The following is a 19,050-nucleotide window of genomic DNA, read 5'->3' as shown; positions in this document are numbered from 1 at the left end:
ATTACCGACATGAGTGACCGGTGTTCCACACCTGAAGTCAACTCCTCGTTGGTCTGATCCGACCATAAGCTAATCTCCCTTGATATCCACATCCCAACCCACCCCCATTAAGGAAACCACAGTAAAAAATTTTTCCAAAGCCAACTTCATGCTTCTTAAGACAGAAGTGGTGAACTTCGTAACACCCATGCAGATGGACAATACAGTTACAACTGCTGAATCCCTACACAAATGCACTCTATAAGCACTTACACAAGTGCATGGATCATGCTATCCCAAACACAACCAAGACGCTATCCTCCAAAAACGGAAGCCAATCTGGTGGACCCCTGCCATAAACAAATTGTACAACAGAAGGAAGAAACTGTTGCAAAAGACAGTAAAATCCCATGAGTGGAGGAGCTCCCTGGTCAGCCTCAGTAAGAAGCTGAGATCCCTTATAAGATCCTCCAAAGCTAGCTACGGAAACAAAATCGCCACTAATTCTAAGGACAACCACAAAGCATTCTATAGCTATGTCAAGAATCTCAATGGCAACACCCAGATCTGTTCTGAGTTACAGCACAAAGGCACGAAAATTACAGAACCAACTGATATTGCCAACATCCTAGCAGATAGGTTCAGTGCTAACTTTACCCTCCCTCACCACTAAAGGGCCCATATCTATACAGGAAGAATGCAGAGTCCCTGTAATCACAACTACGCATGTAAAAGCTGCACTCTCTAAAGCCAAAAACACACATCCCAGGCTGCGTTACTTCAGAACAAACTGGCTCCCCACTTAAGCACCATGTTCAATAACAGCCTCGCATCAGGCTTTGTGCCCACTGAATGGCGCACAGCAACAGTTAACCCACTCCACAAAGGGGGAGCCACCACTGATCCCGGGAATTATCGACCTATAAGCCTGATGAGCCTGGTCTACAAGGCCATGGAACGTATCATCACGGAACTCATAAACAGACATTGGTAACCTCCAAACTCTGGATCCCACCCCGCTTTGGTTTGTGAAAGGCAGATCATGCCTCCAGAACCTGATCGACTTCTTTGAGGCAGTCATCAGAATGGTAGATGAGGGTAAGGTGGTTCACACAGCCTATCTTGACCTCACCAAAGCTTTCGAAACCATCCCCCTATTCTGGAATTATAGCTAAACTCAATAAACTAGGTATAAATCCCTATGTCACAAGATGGGTTTGCCAACTGGTTCACTGACAGAACCCACACTGTAAAAGTTGCAGACCCCAAATCTGACATCAAAGCAGTGACAAGTGGAGTACCACAGGGTTCGGTCCTGGGACCTCTCCTGTTTGGAATCTACTTCTCTGAAGTACAGGCTAACACAGAAGCCTTCTGGCTAACGAAGTTCGCAGATGACTGCAAACTAGGAGCCATAGTCAAGTCCCCAAATGATGTGGACATCCTACAGAAGGGCCTCGCTGAGACAGATGCCTGGTGTCTGAGCCATGGCCTCAAGCTCAATGCCAAAAAATGCAGTGTCATTCCCTTTGGTAAAAACTCTGTACCCATGAACTACCACATAGGCAGCAATCTACTTAACACCGAATGTGTGATAAGAGACCTTGGGACCCAGGTGGACAGTAGCCTCTCCTTTGATAGTCACATCGCCACAGTAGTCAGAAGTCCTTCTACGTGGCACACCATCATAAAAGGGTTCTCATTCAGGAAAAAAAGAGGTCATTGTTCCCCTCTACTCGACACTCATTAGACCCATTATAGAGTACAACGCCCCTTTTGGAATGTACCTCACAAGACATCTGCAGCAGCTGTGGAAAAGCCACAGAAGTACCTCACAAAAATTGCTGGCCTCAAACAAATGCCCTACACTGACTGCCTCAAAAAACTCCAGCTTTACTCTGTAGCATATCGCCTACTCCAAGGTGATCTCTGCCTAACATATAAAGCTATGTCAAACCCAGAGCTGTTGGACATGCTACACCTAAAGAAATCCCAATCGCTCTGAGCTACATGCTCTAGGGACCTAAACCTTGTCACCACAATAAACAGGACATGCTGGAGGGATAGATTCCTGTCCCAGAGACTTCCCATACCCTGGAACAGGCAACCCATCTATGTCAAGCAAAGTTCTTCATTAGCACTCTTCAAAAAAAATCTTGATGAGTGGATGGGAAATAGGAAATACACCCCAGGGATCACTTCTGTGTCTCTGCTCGACAGTGGCACAGGAAAATAACTTTCTTGGGAGGCGTAAGCCAGGGAACCTTGTTGGCTAGGTTTATGTAGGCCCTTGGGCCGATAGCCTAGTACCTACCTATGAACTTATGGGAGGTGCTAAATCTGGTCTGCAGAACTAAGAAAAGACAAATTAAGAATTTATAGAGAAAAAAAATCCAGAAATTAAGTTTTGTCCATATTTTTTAAGTGAGTAACACACTTTTAACTCAATGACTAGCAATCTAAGGAATATGTATGTTTTGCATGTCATTAGTTTGATATTTTTTATCTTACATTTGTTGTACTACATTATGTTATAACCTGTTGTCCAAACAATAAATCACCTGAATATGCTATTACCTTGGACTACTCACAACTGTTTGTTAAAAATGAACAAAAAAACTTTTTCAGACTGCATACAGACAAAAGCATTGTCTATAAAAAGTCATTTTGTATTTGTTCTGTGGTGAATACCAAGTTGTACTACACAGATATAGTAGCTTTAGCTTTTTGAATAATCTGACCTTGTACATCTTTGTAAAATGATTACTGCTGCTGTAATTTTAAATATTCAAGTTTTTCTAATGTAACAGTGCTAATAAAGTGCAAAACAATTTGAAATTATACTAGCAGTGTATACAAAAGCAACATACTTGTACTTGAGCTAGCACTCACTTTTATTTCACCACTCTACCCAAGTTCACATTTAGAATAAAGCATGTTTGTACAAAAGCACTCAAAATTGCTAAATATGACCAGTTAAGTGGATAACTGCTGAAGGAATTCTAAATATGACTGATGCAAGCTGAAGCAGATGTCTGTCCTCCGGCCATATTTTTATTGGCTGGGTGCCATATAGGTTTAGTCATCAGAGGAAGTTCAACTACAAGAATTAAAACAGATGTTTGCCCAAATCATTTACTTTTTCTCTAATGTGTAATGATAATCTAGCTTTGAGCAGCAAATGGGATAGTTCTTCAAGTCAGCAGTTTGACTAATATACATCTTCCTGTCTGTTTATGGCATTTTGTGACATATGAAATTATATTTAAGAAATTGTGCTGTTTTTGTTTTTACAGAATTCTCTCATTCAGTTTTAGAGGAACTTCCCAACATACCCCCCCCAAAATCATCATCTTAATTGTATATTATGTATAGGGAAAAAAATAAAGAGATTCCAGAAACTGTGCCACTTACATTAACAGAACTTTATTACAATAAACTAAAGGCATACAGACAGATAAGTGCTATTGACTTTACTTCTTGAAGACCCCAACTATGGCCTGACTGACATTTCCAGAAGGGGTTCTTGTTTCAATTTGTTCAGCAATGCATACAGACATGGAAAAACAGCCCTAAGCTGCAACAGGTTGATGTGGCATGACTTCTCTTTGACATTCTACTCAGAACCATAAATGATAGGCAAGTAGGTTGTCAGCCCATCAGAGCGGCACACATTATGTGGCTGTAAATGGCTTAACAAAAGGAAACCTGCTTTCAGATTGGCTGCTGCTGTTCACTAGTTCATTGATATGGCAGCGGCTGCTGCTGTTCACTACTTCATATATGGCAGCACCAACAGGTCAAAGAGAGAATAATGGCTCTGCAATCAATGGCACCTCACAATCCAGTGAAAAGCCCACGAAAGGTAAAGAATGTAGTCACCATTAGTCAAAGGTGAAGCAGCAAAATAGGACTCTACTAATTTCAGCAGCCTCGCCTAGGATGCCAACACCCTGACTTCCTGGTTGCTCTCTTCTTGAAGACAGAAGGGCTTGCACAGAAGCAAGTCAAGGTTGTCCATGATGAAAATCATTCTACAGGAAACAAGGCATAGTCTTCTAACCTTATGCGCATCACTAATGACCACATTCATGTTTGGGACCAAGGCAGGGCTTATGCCAAGAAGTCTCTTCAAAAGGGCCACCATGAACCAGTCATAAGGTTAAGTGAATACCAGTAGAACCTTCTCCTGTAGACCTTTTTTCACAACAGCAAACCTAGATCCTAGCAGCACAGGAGAAGATAAAGGCAGAACTTGGTATTACTGGAAGTGCATACGACTCCGAGCAAATTTCAGAAATGTATGGGTCCCAAATGCTAATATGCCAGCAGTCATCTATCAGGTTCAGTGACACCATAACAGGAACATCACATACCACATATGTAAGTTGATGTGAAAGATGAGAATAAAATGCGTTTCCTCTTCCTGAGGATAGAGTAAGTTCCACTGCTTCCCTGAGATGTGGTGGCTAACACTACTCCAGGAGATTCCAAAACATTGACAGGCCTTCAGAGGAGCTCTTCAAAGGAAATGTACTCAGTTGTATCAAATGATCAGCAGATTTTCTCCAAATATCCCCAACTTGGCACAATTCAGGACTGACTCGTGTTCCACTATTAGAGTTTACTCTTCTGACTTTGCATACATTGTGATGTACATCAGAAGAGGAAGAAATTTTATCTAGCTTTTGTACCCCACAGTTTGACTCCAAAACAAAAGTACAACCTTAAATACTGGGATGGTAGTGGACAGAATATGTATAACTACATATTTACACAACTTACATTCTATTCACAAAAGCTGGATGAAAATGGACTGAATAATGTAGAGATGGGGCAGCAATATGAATGCAGTCCTGAGGTTCTCCTCCAAGTTCAACTGATATAAGTACATCTCTCTTATTCTTTGGAGACCTTCAACAGCTGGTAACTGTTGAGACTTCCTGGATGTAAACATTTAAACCTCTCTAGAAGGGTGGGAATGGCAAAAGGCTTCGACTTAGAAGGCTTATTCATGAAGCAGCAAGGTGCCAGGCCTTGGAATTATAGTCTATGCAATGATGCACTGTGAAGTAAACGTATGACGGCAGCACAAACATAACAAGTGAAGACAACTTTGAAGTTCTGAAAGCAGCAACATAGTGGTCTTTTACAATGGTATTTTCTAAATGGCAGTTCGCAATCTGATATGACAAGATGATGATATCAGCTATCCAACTGGAAAGTGTTTACTAAGGCAATGTATGCTCCCTTTTCTACTTGAAGTCTGTCTTCTGAACTGTTGTATCCTTTCTTCACATACACTGGCACACTCTAGATCACCAGCTGTTGTACTGCAACAAATGTAAGAGGGTCTCTAATCTTAAAAAGAAATGAAGATGAATGGACTGATTTAAGGAATTCAAGAAAAGTACAGTTTTTTACCTACCATAAATGTAGATGTTCGAGTGTTCACCCTGCTGCAGTCATCACACTTGGGTTATCCTGCCATCAGGCGGTCCCGCAATCGGCCTGAGTTCCAAAGTTTTGGTCCGGCATCGGTTGCTGTCGCTTCTTCCCTGATGCTAGTGCGCCAGGGGTATATAAGAGGCATCAGACGCCATTTTCTTCAGTTTTTCTTGCCCCAGATGTCAGGTGCCCCCAATAGGTAGGCAATATATATATATTGTTATATAAAAATGTACATATAAAAATAAAACAATACCTTCAGGCACAAGCAAATACACCACAGAGGTTGTAGAGGATAGAAAGGTATAGATAAGTCCAGCTAGTTCAGAGGGGATGGAGGGAGGGTAACCTGGACTGCAGCAGGGTGAACACTCGAACATCTACATTTATGGTAGGTACAAAACTGTACTATGTTCATCGTGTTACTCTGCTGCAGTCATCACACTTGGGTTGAATCCCAAAGCTAAGGATGGGTGGTGGAGTTAAACAGGGTTAGAAGAAGCTAGTAGGCCCTGCAAAACTGCAGTGGCAAAACCAGCTCTAGTCTTAGAATATAGAGGTAAGTGATAGTGTTTGGTGAAGGTGTGCACTGAACTCCAAGTTGCAGCTTCCAGAATATCTTTGGTTGGCACCCCCCTGAGAAAGGCTGCTGATGTAGCTGTAGCCCTGGTGGAGTGGGACCTAATGTTAGTAGGTACCAGTTTCCAATGATGCGTGTAGCAGAAACGTATGCAATGTCCTATCCATTTTGAAATGGTCTGTTTTGAGATAGCGTTTCCTTGTGATCCTGCAGCATAGGCTACAAAGAGCTGGTCAGATTTTCTGAAAGCCTTAGTTTTATCCAAGTAGTAACGTAATTGCCTGTGAATGTCCAAAGAGTGCAGGAGTCTTTCTCCTTTGTTCTGGGGATTTGGAAACAAGGTGGGCAAATGAATGGTTTGGTTTAGGGCCACACTGGATACCACCTTTGGCATAAAGGAAGGGTTAGTTCATAGAGAGAGACTGTCTTGATGAAAAATGAGGAAAGGCTCCACTGCCATTAGTGCCTGTAGCTCTGAGACTCTTCTAGCTGAAGTTATTGCTAGTAGCAGGGCAGTTTTCCATGAAAGAAATTTTAAATCAGCTGAAAAAGCTGGCTCAAAGGGCGGCAGTGTAAGCTTTTCCAAAACAAAGTTGACATCCCAAGTAGGTGTTGGTGCTCTCCAAGGCAGTCTTGTGTTCTTAGCCCCTCTGAGGTACTCTCTTAGGAGTGGATGTGAAAATAAAGGAGGATCCATGTTGTAATGAGCTGAAATTGCTGAGGCGTGGATCTTGACAGATGAAAAGGAAAGTCCTTTGTGCAACATCTCAGTTAAATATTGTAGAATCTGAGGAATGTTTGGATCAAGGGGATTTTGGCCTTTAGCCTGGTTCCTGTATCTTCTGCAGCTTTGTCTGATTGGGACATGCAGGTATGCCTCCTTGAGGTCCAATGTTACCAGCCAAAACTCCTTGCCCAGCATGGGAAGAAGCTGCAGTAATGTGAGCATCTTGAATTTTGGTACGAGTAAGAATGTGTTTAGGATGGATAAGTCCAAAATGGGTCTCCAGTCGGTTCCTTTCCTTGGTACCAGAAATAGCCTGGAATAAAAACCTTGACCTTGTTCGTGAGTAGGTACCTCTTGAATAGCTTTCATGTCTATGAGCTTTGAAATTTGTATTTGAGCCTCTGCCCTTTGATTGTGTGGCAGGTTCGGCATGCCTCTCATTTTTGGAAGAGTGTGAAAATGAAATCTGTAGCCTCTGTTTATAACGTCCAGGATCCATTTGTCTGTTGTGACAATATGCCAATTTCTTGTAAATAATGCCAGCTTTCCTCCCAAGGGTGCTGCCAGCTGAGACTTGCTTGGCATGGAAAGGAGGAAGTCATTGGGTTTGTCTCCTGTATTGTTGTGCACTGTCTTTGCCACCTCTTGGTGCTGGAGTTTGCCATTGCCTGCCTCTATATGATCCTTGTGATTGTCCTCTGCCCCTTGTGCACCTGCATCTACCTCTTTGGGGCTTGTCCGTGGCTGGAAAGGACCAGTTTTTAGAAGGCCAATTTCTGCTAAAACGTGGTGGTTGTACCTGTAGAAAAGCTTTGACAGTTTGCATAGATTTGGCTTTTTCTTCCATTTTCCGTAGCATCTCCTCAGCATTAGTACCAAATAGCACATCCTTTTGTAAAGGAGCATCTAGTAGTTTAGCTTTCACATGATCAGGCAAGATTTGTTCCCTAAGCCAGGCATGTCTATGAATGACTGATCCTGTAACAGCAGCTCTACTTGAGGCCTCTAGGGCATCATAGCCACATTTGTAAGGTGTGTTTACCCACTTGTTCTGCACTATGCATCATATCCTGCAACTCCTTCAAATCTGGTTGTTCAGGTTGAGACATTTTATTTCTTAATTGTGATAACAGAAACTGCTGCTATTTAAGCATATGAAACTGACAATTTAAGGCCCTCATGGCTAGGGTGGCCGAGGTATATACCTTTTTTCCCCACCTTCCTAAGGATCTTGACTCTCTTTCGGAAGGTAGTGGATTCTTAGCAGTAGAGGCCTTCATTCCCTTGGGGCCTTGAGAAATGGTTTCAGGGTCAGCATTATGACTTTTGTAAAGAAATTGGTGGGAGTTAGGAACTCTGTAGTACCTATCAGGCTTGACTGGGGCAGGAGGCAGGGAATCCGGATTAAGGCAAGCCTCCGAATAAACATCATCAAGTATGTCCAAGACAGGAGGTATCACCAGAGGTCTGTGTTGAGGTAACAAAAGAAATTCCCCAAGTCTTTTCTTGGAATCAGAAAAGTCTTGGCCTTCCCAATGGAAGTGTTCCCTCAAGGTGTGCAAAGTTTCCCCAAAGGAAAAATCCTCTGGAGGAGATACAGAAGGAATGGACTGCTCTGCATCAGAATCTTCAAAAGGGGAGTAAGAGTGTTCCTCTACATCAGAATGTTCTGAAAAAAATGGAGCCCTGATCAGAAGAGGGAGATTCTTCCTCCACTCTGGGTCTCTTGTCTGGAGGGGGTTGGGAACCCCTGATAAGAGTAATTAAATCCTCAGCCATTTTAAGCATCTGCTTTTTAGGCATGGGGCCTGGAGATGGGCCCTGTGCAACAGGCCTCTTGGGATGCCTGGCTGATTTGGAATTAGTAAAGGCCTTAATGGAAAAGGAAGATGAGGGTCTAAAGACACCATGGGTGGAAGTGGACCTGTCCACATTAGGAGGGTCAATGCTCACAGTGGCTTTGGTGGTTGTGGTCTGGGTATGGGCCGAGGTACCTGCGGTCTCGGTTACAGAAGACACCGCCAAAGAAGTGTTATCGGTAGTCAGGGACTGCATAGGCGTCTCACTGAGAACAGGACCATGTGTAGCCGGTTTTGGCATGGTGTCGGTGGGGACCACGGACCTCGCGTGTCGGTCCTTGTCCTTGCGTTTTTGGACAAAACGGTAGTCGGAGTTTCCGACGACATTATATAATCAAAGGCTTTACCAAAAAGGTGTTGGGCGAACTCCGCCCGATGCTGAATAGTGCGTTTATTGAAAGTAGCGCAAAAGCGACAGCCCGAGACGTCGTGGTCTGGGCCTAAACAAGGTATGCAGAGGGAATGGAAATCCTTATGCGGTATTTGCTTCCCACAAGAAATACAATTGTTAACTTTTTCTGACATTGGTCTGAGGCAAGAAAAGGTTCTCCAACGGGGTACTTGAATTTAAAGAAGGCTTCTGTTTCCAATTTTTCGTAAATTCAGGAGCTGGCCGACCGGCACTTGCGAACTGCTTCTGCTTCGGGCACCGCACGGCAAAAAAGACTGGAGAAAATGGCGTCGGCTGTGTCTTACATACCCCTGCCTCTCTGACGTCAGGAAAGAATGCGACAACAACCGACGCCGGACCTAGACTTTGGAATTCGGCCGACCGAGGGCCCGCCTGACGGCAGAAAACCCATCTGTGATTACTGCAGCTGTATGCACGATGAACATCCTCTTACTGTAAAGCGTTAACGCAAGCCACTGCACTACATCTCCATCCAAGATGGCTTTGGAGAACTTGAGATTTGGAAAAGTTACTCAAGTGCTTCAACATAAGACAATCTTATGTGTGTGGTAAATGGAGTGTGAGAGATATGTAGTTTGCCTATTTCTTACAACTTCGGTGGTATGAGATTTTTTCCTCTAAAGAAGATGTGTATTTGCATCTCTTGTATACGGTGTTATTTTCTTTAATGATTAATTGGGTGTCTGTGAACATGAGACAATTGCTACACTGCCTTATGATGCCCAAATCTACCAAACGGGCCACAGAGACATTTGGAAATTGTATATCCATGTTGTCCATACCTGGAATATGGTGGGATACTTAGGATTCAGGATTGGGTTTTAAGACTAGTCTCCTATGGTAGTTCTGGGATTAAGGGCAAGATGTTATACAGTGCCAGCATATGGTAGTGCTATTTGATGAGCAAGTTATCTGCTCTAAGTTCATTTCCACACAGTGCAACAATGTTTAAAAGGTTTCAGACCTACTCCTAACTTTATAGGGAGATTTATCTGTCTAGGCATTTACAACTATACAAGGCACTGCTAACCACTGCTGCTCAGTGGGAAGCTATGTGCAAACTTGCCTGATTTATAGTAGCGAAAAAAAGCTTGAAAGCTTGCTACTGTGCTCTCTAGCCAATAATCAACCACACTTTTGAGATTCCTGGTGTGCTTCCCAACTCAGAGAAACCAGATAAAAACTTTCTGCCACAAAGTGGAAGATCCTGGAATTTCTTAATGTAAAAGCACAGCAAAAGCAGCTCTGAAATGCATACTTAACATCAAACAACAATCAAATAAGACCCTGGCAAATTTGCCCTTCTGCAAGGCAATTAGGAGGCAACCAGAACTAGAAAAGCCAATAAACACAGAAATTACTATTTTCCCACAAAATAAAGTAAATGTTTTAAAAATGCTCAAAAAGAGTAGTGATAATTGTATAAGGCAAATACAAGTGAGATAAATCAAGAAACTACTTATAGCTTAGCTTCGATAGCTCTGGATGTTAAAACACTTGGAAAGTGTTGCAGAGTTCTTTGTAAATGAACATGCTCAGGGAGCTACCTATTACAATACTTACCAGACATAGCTGGAACACTTGATTTCATACCTCTACTGTTGCACCACTGCAGTATTTGCATACTGCACTGAAAAGCAGAGGTATGCCTGGCTGTTGAGTTGTGCAGGCTTTTGCAGCCTTAATTGAAGTCAGGAGGGCAAACAGGAACGCAGCCTTCCAAAGAATGCAAACAATGAAGCTGAAATATTTTATTCCACACTTACTAAATTCCAACAACTTTCTAATTCCTGAAATATGCCAGAGAAAGGACTGCAATTGATGGCTGTCTAAACAGAGGTCTGGACGCTGAAAAGCACATGGGAACAGCATGGAGGTGCCTCTGAAGTGCATTTTTGCAATGGTTTTCAATATAAGTTTTACTTTTCATTTTAATAGCACTTAGAGATTACATACTAAGCTATATATACAGCTTAGTTTGTGATCTGTAGGTACAGTATTTTAACATGGTACTTGAAAGTTGCTGATAAGCACACCAGTCTCAGGAGCCAAGCAAGTTTTCCTGTTCTGATGATTATCCTTTTCTAGGCTATACAGCAACTTGGATTTCCTGTCTATTATGAGCATGTGGGAAGCAATAAGTTAAGATATGAATAAAGTACTGCATGATGCATATTAAACTGGCGTTAAAAAGCAATTAATGAAAAATCATCAAGTTGTTCCTCTTTCGGCTTTTTCCCGGTAGGGGATCACCACAGCGGAACTCCGGTCCGCTAATGATTGGCAGTAGATTTTTACGAAACGCCAAGGTGCCAGCTCGACGCCCAACCTTCAACAAAGGCACGCCCATTTATGCACGCATGTCTTTCGAACGCTACCCAACCACCGGGAGGACATGCAGACTCCACAAAGAAGGCACTCCCAAGCCAAGCATCGAACGGGAGAACCTCTTACTGTGAGGTAACAACGCTACTGCCAGACCACCGCGGCATTGAAAAATCAAGAATACTGTAAATTAACAAGTTGCAAATCCAAAAGCAAAAAAAAATTAAAAAATCAAGTAACAAACCGCATGAGCTTTAGAACTGAAAAACACTGACACATTAATATAGACAACATAGCTTCTTAATGTCCCTTTAACAAGTACACAATAAACTCAGTACTTACAAGAAGAAGAAAACTTTGGGTAAAATATATAACAGCCTATTTAAAGTGTTATTGAAAAAGTTGATAAAACATTGGCTCACAGTGGGTGTTTGAAAAAAATTACCTCCACTTGCCAGTGCCTTAAAAAGGAAAGAAATTTTTGTGACAAATATAAAGAAAAGCAAGTAACATAAGATTGTTTAATGGAGACCCAGCATAAGAATGGCAAAATGCAAAAGACAACAGCATAAAAGAAAGAGAGACCTTATAATTCAGTGCTGCGAATCCCCTAGAAAATGGTTACAAATATTACTGAAAAATTAGTCAAAGGTGCAACCTTGCTTTGTGTGGGAAAATAAGACAACAAGCTATTGAAACACACAGCTATTTAATTCACCAAAATGAGAAACATCACATACCATTGGGGACATTATTGCTTAACTCAACTATAAACTTCCAAGATTGCAAGAGCAATTAGTGCTTAATATGTAGTTTGCATTTAATCCCTATATAAATTAATAAACGTCAAAACAATAGCTTCAAGTTTAAAAAGAAGTCAGGAACAGCATGTGTGTGAACTTAAGTCTTGGTTTGCCTACACAATTCATTGACTGAGAACCTATAAAACAAAAGAAAGTAATCAAAAGAAGAATGGATGGCAAAGTAATACGACTAATAATTAAGTACCTTCCAAAACAAATACTGACATCATCAATGAAGTAAGGAATAAACCTATTTATGCATGAAGCCAGAAGCAAAAGTAATCCTTGCTGGACCAGTGTGAACTAGTTACTCGCACAAGACTATATTTAATGAGAAAAACTACAAAGTCACAAACAAATTTACTGCATTTGTTAATCACGTAGGTGCACTGGTCCAATGACCCCTTTCAGGCAAGCTCCAAGTTATGACAATACTTCACTATTATTTCATATTTTTGACAAGTAGTGAGATAATGTAACAAATCAATCACGTATTGGTATATTTTATTAGAATATAGTTAAATTACACATCAAAAGTCACAATATGCACATCTTTATGATGACAAACCTAAAGAGCACGAATATAGTCAGTATTTCTACAGAAGGTTAATACTTTTTAAAAAGAGAAAGTCAGACACAAATCAAGTAAAATAAGACATGTGAACAGCTGGCAATTTAGTCTGAAATAAATAAATCCACTCTATCACCTTTTTTATTAACAGAGTCAGCTTGATATTTCTAGTCTTTTAAGGAAAAATTACTTTTGCAGAAAAAGGCATATGAAGTGTACTTTTAGTATGAAATATCGACAGCACAGAGATAATAGCCTAAAAAGTCAACATTCAGTTGAAATATCTGAAATAAAGCATAATTTATGTTCAGTGTGCAAGAAATCTTTGTAATCTGTATTCAACTAGACAATTTATGACCATTCCAAAAAGAAAACTTTTACTAAGTCTAACATTTCTTCACATCAATAGTAAATGTATTAATTTCACATATAGCTGGGAAGGAACACCTCTAGACATAGTGGGACAGAGGCCTCTTTGGTCACATTCAATGTCCAATGTACCTTAGGAACTTTCAAAAGAAAGAAAAATTTCTGAAATAGTCATTCATGTTGGAGCCTTCAAGCTTCCCTGGTACCCCTCTAATTATGGTATTATTTTAGAAAACATATATTCCATATCCAGAACCATGGCAGGTCTAGCCAATTGGCAGTGTAAACCTTGGCTCTAGATGATTGTCACTGTAAAGTGACACCCTAACCCCATGTGCAAAAAAAAAAAAAAAAAAATGGAAAAGGGGTTGTGGATGGATGGATGGGTATTCCATATCCAGAAGTTTATTTTTAATACAAGCAGTCTCTGCATGCTGCTCCATTATCTTCACATCCACAGTAATTTTTTTTTTACTTTTTTTTCCCCTCATAGTTTGAAATTCACTGTTTCGAGTCCTTCATCATTATCACCAAACTAAACCAACTGCTGTTCACTCCAAAAATTGAGAAGTCATATTTTCAATGGATAAATGCATTGGTGCTGTTTCTTTTAATTCAGTAACCAAAAGGTTGCAATCCGATTTGGATTTTAATTGAAGGTCTTTTCTTTTTCAGAAGACTGAGGGTGCTTAGGTTTGGACTCTTTCTCAGAAGTCAGAATAAAACATTTTGTTCTAGAGAAAGTACAGTTGTGTACACTTACCATAAATGTAGATGTTCGAGTGCATTCACTATTGCAGTCATCACACTTGGGTTATCTGCCTGCAGGTAGCCCTCAGTCGGCCCAAATACCAGAGACTTAGTATTTCTGCATCAGTTGCTGTTGCTTCAGTACTGATGTCAGGTCGTCAGGGGTATAAAAACAGGCAGCCGACACATTTACATCAGTTTTTCTTGCCCCAAATAGGGAGCAAAGTTATGGTGGGAAAAACACCACCAGTAAAAAGTAAATACCAATAACCCAGTAAGGGAAGAGTAATAGACATAGAGAGGAGAGGAGAGAAACAAGGGGGCTGGAGGGTGGGAAACCAGGACTGCAACAACGAATACACCCAAACATCTACATTTATGGTAAGTGTACACAACTGTACTATGTTCTTCGTATTTCACTGTTGCAGTCATCACACTTGGGTTGATTTCCGAAGCTGAAGAAAGGGTGAAGGCAGTCAAGAAGAGTTGGGGCTGGCTAGTATGTACTGCAGGACTGCTGTTGCAAAACCCGCCCTGGATTTGGAAAAGATAGGTAGGTGGTAATGCTTGGTGAAGGTGAGTACAGAATTCCAGGTAGCAACTTCCAGAATGTCCCTGGTAGGGACTTCCCTGAGGAATGCTGTAGAGGGAGAAGTTGCCCTAGAGGAATGTGTTCTGACCCCCTGAGGGGTTGGTTTCCCATGGTGTTCGTAGCAGAAATGGATACAGAGTTCCATTTGGAAATTGTTTGTTTTGAAATGGCCTTGCCCTCTGCCCCTGGTGCAAAACTGACTAGTAACTGGTCAGATTTCCTGAAGGCTTTAGCCCTAACCAGGTAGAATCTGAGCTGCCTGTGCATGTCCAAGGAGTGCAGGATCCTTTCCCCTTTATTTTGAGGATTAGGAAGAAGACTGGCAAATGGATAGATTGGTTGAGAGCCACACTGGACACCACTTTTGGCATAAAAGAAGGGTTAGTCCTGAGAAAGACCCTGTCAGCATGAAAAATAATGAAGGGTTCCACAGCCATAAGTGCTTGTAAGCTCAGATACTCTTCTAGCTGAAATGATGACCAGAAGCACGGCTGTTTTCCAAGAGAGGAATTTTAACTCTGCTGATGCTGCAGGCTCAAAGGGGGGGGTAGCGTGAGCTTTTCCAGTACAAAGTTAAGGTCCCAAGCAGGGGTGGGTGCTCTCCTTGGTGGCCTTAGGTTGTTTGCCCCTCTCAGGAACTGCTTGATGAGAGGGTGAGAGAAGAGAGGTGGTTCTGTGTTGTGCTCTTAATGGAGGAGAAGGATAGGCCTCTGTGGAGTAGATCTGCTTGGTAATTCAGGATTAGAGGTAAGGAGGGCAGTGCTGTGTCCTCTCCTTTAGACTGAATATAGGAACAATACCTTTTCCACTTATCAGCACAGGATTTCCTTGTACTGGGTCTTTTGGCTTCAAGAATGACGTCCAGCACCTGCTTGCTTAGGCTGGACACTGGGGGAGAATTTAAGGAATAAGCCAGGCTGCAAGATTCAGGGTTTGCAGTTGCGGATGCAGGATCTGTCCCTCTTGCTGGGTGAGGAGGGTTGGGATCTGGGGTAGGTGCCAGAGTGGCATGGGTGACAGGCTTCGCAGTAGTGAGTACCAGTGCTGGCATGGCCAGTCCGGGGTAATCAGGATTGCCCTTGGTTTGCCCTGTTTTATCTTGAGTAATATTCTTGTGAGAAGAGGCAGAGGGGAAATGCATAGATTGAGAGGTTTACCCACTGGAAGGATAGGGTATCCACTTTCCAGGCCCTGCTGTGAGGTGTCCTGGTGCAGAAGTTGCTGAGCTGGTGATTGTAGGGGGAGGCAAAAAGGTCCACCTCTGGGGTCCCCCATTTCAGGGTTAGAAGGCTGAAGGTGCTGGGGTCTAATTGCCACTCGTGTGGGGCTAGTACATATCAGCTTAAGTCATCTGCCAGAGAGCTTTGTTTGCCTTGCAGGAATTGAGCTTTTAAATGAATCTGCATGTCCAAGGCCGTGTTCCACAGGGCCATGGCTAGCCTGCAGAGTGGGTTAGAGGGGGTTCCCCCCTGCTTGTTGATGTACCACATAACTGTGGTGTTGTCTGTTTTTATTAGCAGGGATCCTGGTGAGAGCAGGGATTTGAAAGCTGTCAAGAGCATGTTGAACAGTTAGCATCTCTTTTGGGTAGATGTGCAGATGAATTTGACTTGGGCTCCAGTGGCCCTGAATGCAGCTGTCATCCAGATGTGCCCCCCAGGCATAGTCTGATGCATCTGTGGTTAGGGTCCGGGCAGCATGGGGTTGAGTAAAGGGAAGTCCCTTGTTGTGGTTGCATACTGCTGCCCACCAAAGAAACTCTGTCATTGGACAAAGTATGACAGTTTCCAGATACTGAGAATTCTGCCACCAAAGACTTTTCAAGTACCACTGAAGTTTCCTCATATGCAGTCTGACATATGGAATCAGTAGAATGCAAGAGGCCATGAACCTTAGGGCCTGCAGGATTTTCCTTGCGGACAGCTGGGTTCTGGTGGCCATTTGAGTGAAGTAGCCTGGCAGATAAGGCTTGCTTTTCTGGAGTAAGGAATGCCATCTGGGATGCAGTATCTAAGCATGCTCCCAGGAATACAATCTTTTGACTAGGAACTAGTTTTGATTTCTTTTCATTGATAGTGTATCCCAGGGAAGTTAGAAGGTGCTTTACAAATGTCAGGTGCTGCTACAGCTTTTCCTGTCTGCCTGAATCAGGCAATCGTCCAAGTACGGGTAAATCTGAAATCTTTCTCTGTCTGCAATACGCAATGGCTGGAGCCAGGCATGTTGTGAAGACTCTGAAAGCAGTGGATAAGCCAAAGGGAAGTGCAGAGAACTGATAATGCATAGATCCTGCCCTGAAGCGCAAGTATTTTCTGCATGAGTCCCTGGTAGGGATGTGCAGCTAGGCTTCTTTTAAGTCTAGGGTAGCTAACCAGGCACCTTTGGACAGCATAGGAAGTAGCTGCTGAAGGGTTAGCATTTTTAATTTTGGTACCACCAGGAAGCTGTTTAGAATGGAAAGATCTAGGATTGGGCACAAAGTGTCCTCTTTTCTGGGTACCAGAAAAAGTCTGGAATAAAACCCTTGACCTATTTGTTCTGCAGGAACAGGCTGAATTGCCCTTATGGAGAGCATGGATTGAATTTGGCTTTGTGCCTCTGCCCACTGGTTTGGAAGGTCTGGGAACCCTTTTGAGGTTGACAGTGAGTGGAAGTAAAATTTGTACCCCTGGGATACAATGTTGAGAACCCATCGGTCTTTGGTGATGGAGGTCCAGTTTTTTGCATGATGGGCAAGTTTTCCTCCTAGGGGCATGAGCAATTGGGCAGGGGTGAGGATTGGAGTGAAGAAGTCATTGTGAATTCTTTCCATAAGGGGGTGGCTTAGCACTCCCTGTTTTAGAAGTGGAGGCACTCCACTGCTTAGATCGCTGCATACCCAGAGACTGTAATATGGGGGGGGGGGGTCTGTTTCCCCTGGGTCTAGTTTGAGATGGCCTTGAGGGGGCTTGAAAAGCCCAATGTTTTGAGGGGCAATGACTACTGAATCATGGAGGCTGCACTTGCAATAATTCTTTGACTGTCTGCATAGACTTAGCTTTTTCTTCCATCTTTTTCAGAACCTCTTCTGCTTTAGTGCCATATTGTCCTTGTTCAAAGGAGCGTCTAGTAATTCTGATTTGACATGGTCTGGCAAGGTCTGTTCCTTAAGCCAAGCATGCCTTCTCAGTACAGAACCAGTGACTGCTGTCCTGCAAGAAGCTTCTAGGGCATCAAAGCCACATTGCAAGGTATGCTTGGTGACTTGGCTTGCAGAATGCATAAGCTCTTGTAATTCTTTATTTTCTGCACAGTCTGTAAAGGTAAATAATTTTTGTTTAATAAGTTCCATAATATGCTGCTGGTATTTCAGCATGTGAAACTGGCAATTCAATGCCCTAATGGCGAGAGTTGCAGAGGTGTATACTTTTTTTACCCCATCTGTCTAAAGCTCAGGAATCCCTGTCCGAAGGGGTGGGATTCTTAGCTGTAGTTGCTTTTGTACCTTTTGGCCCCTGGGAAATGGCCTCTGGGTCAGCAGTAGGATTTTTGAAAAGAAATTTGAGAGAGTCCGGGACTCTGTAGTACCTGTCTGGTTTCCTTGGAGCAGGGGGGTAAAGTATCAGGAGTTAGACTGGATTCCATAAAGACATCATCCACAACATCTAGAACAGGAGGAATTGCTAAAGGTCTAATGTTGAGGTAAATCTGGAAATTCTCTTGAGTCTCTTTTTGGACTGAGGATAATCCTGGCATTCCCAGTGGAAATGCTCTCAAAGTATGAAGGGTTTCACCAAAAGAAAAATCCTCTAGAGGGGAAGCAGACGGAATGGGTTCCTCTGCATCTGAATCCTCATAAGCAGATAAAGGCATGTCTTCATAATCAGAAAACTCAGAGTCATCGGACTCTTGGTCAGTTAAAGCTGCTGGGGACAGGTGTCTTTTTCTCTTAGTAGGGGAAAGCTTCCCCTAATCAGCATAATCAGGTCTTCTGCCATTTTAAGCATTTGATTTTGTCGCAAGGAAGCAGGTGCTTGAGTTTGGGTCGTAGTTTTTTTTAGGCAAAGCTTGTACTCTTGGCCTTAGAAACTCGGTAGTTTTAGACAGAATTGAAGACGCGAAAGAAGTTGTCGGTTTGTGTCGAATATCTGTAATGCGAAGAATTCCTTGGAAGCCGGTGCCTGCACAGCGGCTCTGGACCCATCCAAGGTAGAGACATCCGCAGGTTCCATAGTCAAAGAAGAGTCTCAGGGCATACTGGACTCCAAACGAGTCTCGGTAGTGGCCTGCGAATCCATAGAAGTGGGCATCAGAGGCTGCGAAAGCACCTCACTGAGTACCGGCGAACTGTCGACTAGCTTAACAGAAGCGTTGTCAGCAGTTTTGGACCAGTGCAGTCTCTCTCTGTCTTTATCCTTACATTTTTTCGGAAGATTGGTAGTTGGATGGCTTACCGAAGCCTTTTCGGAATACGGAGATCGAGCGCGAAAGTATTTAGTAACAATAAGGTCCTGACGATGAATAGTTTGGACGTTGAACACAAAACTGACAGCGAAGTACGTCGTGGTCTGGGCCTAAACAGGTGATGCAGTAAGAATGAAAATCTCGGTGTGGTATTTGCTTTCCACAGGCGAGACAATTGTTAACTTTTTCTGA

General features: G+C 42.7%; 1 protein-coding gene across 1 annotated transcript in view; it reads right to left on the bottom strand.

Annotated features, from left to right (window-relative positions):
* MAN1A1 (mannosidase alpha class 1A member 1) overlaps nucleotides 1-19,050 on the bottom strand; it is an 884,250-nt gene that overhangs the window by 139,357 nt on the left and 725,843 nt on the right. The gene's annotated exons all lie outside the window — the stretch shown is intronic.

This window comes from Protopterus annectens, chromosome 1.part1 (assembly GCF_019279795.1).
Source record: "Protopterus annectens isolate FY-2018-M chromosome 1.part1, PAN1.0, whole genome shotgun sequence".
In the NCBI taxonomy this organism is placed as follows: Eukaryota; Metazoa; Chordata; order Ceratodontiformes; family Protopteridae; genus Protopterus; species Protopterus annectens.
Note: the sequence above shows the minus strand (reverse complement) of the source record. Positions and strands in the feature narration are given on the sequence as shown.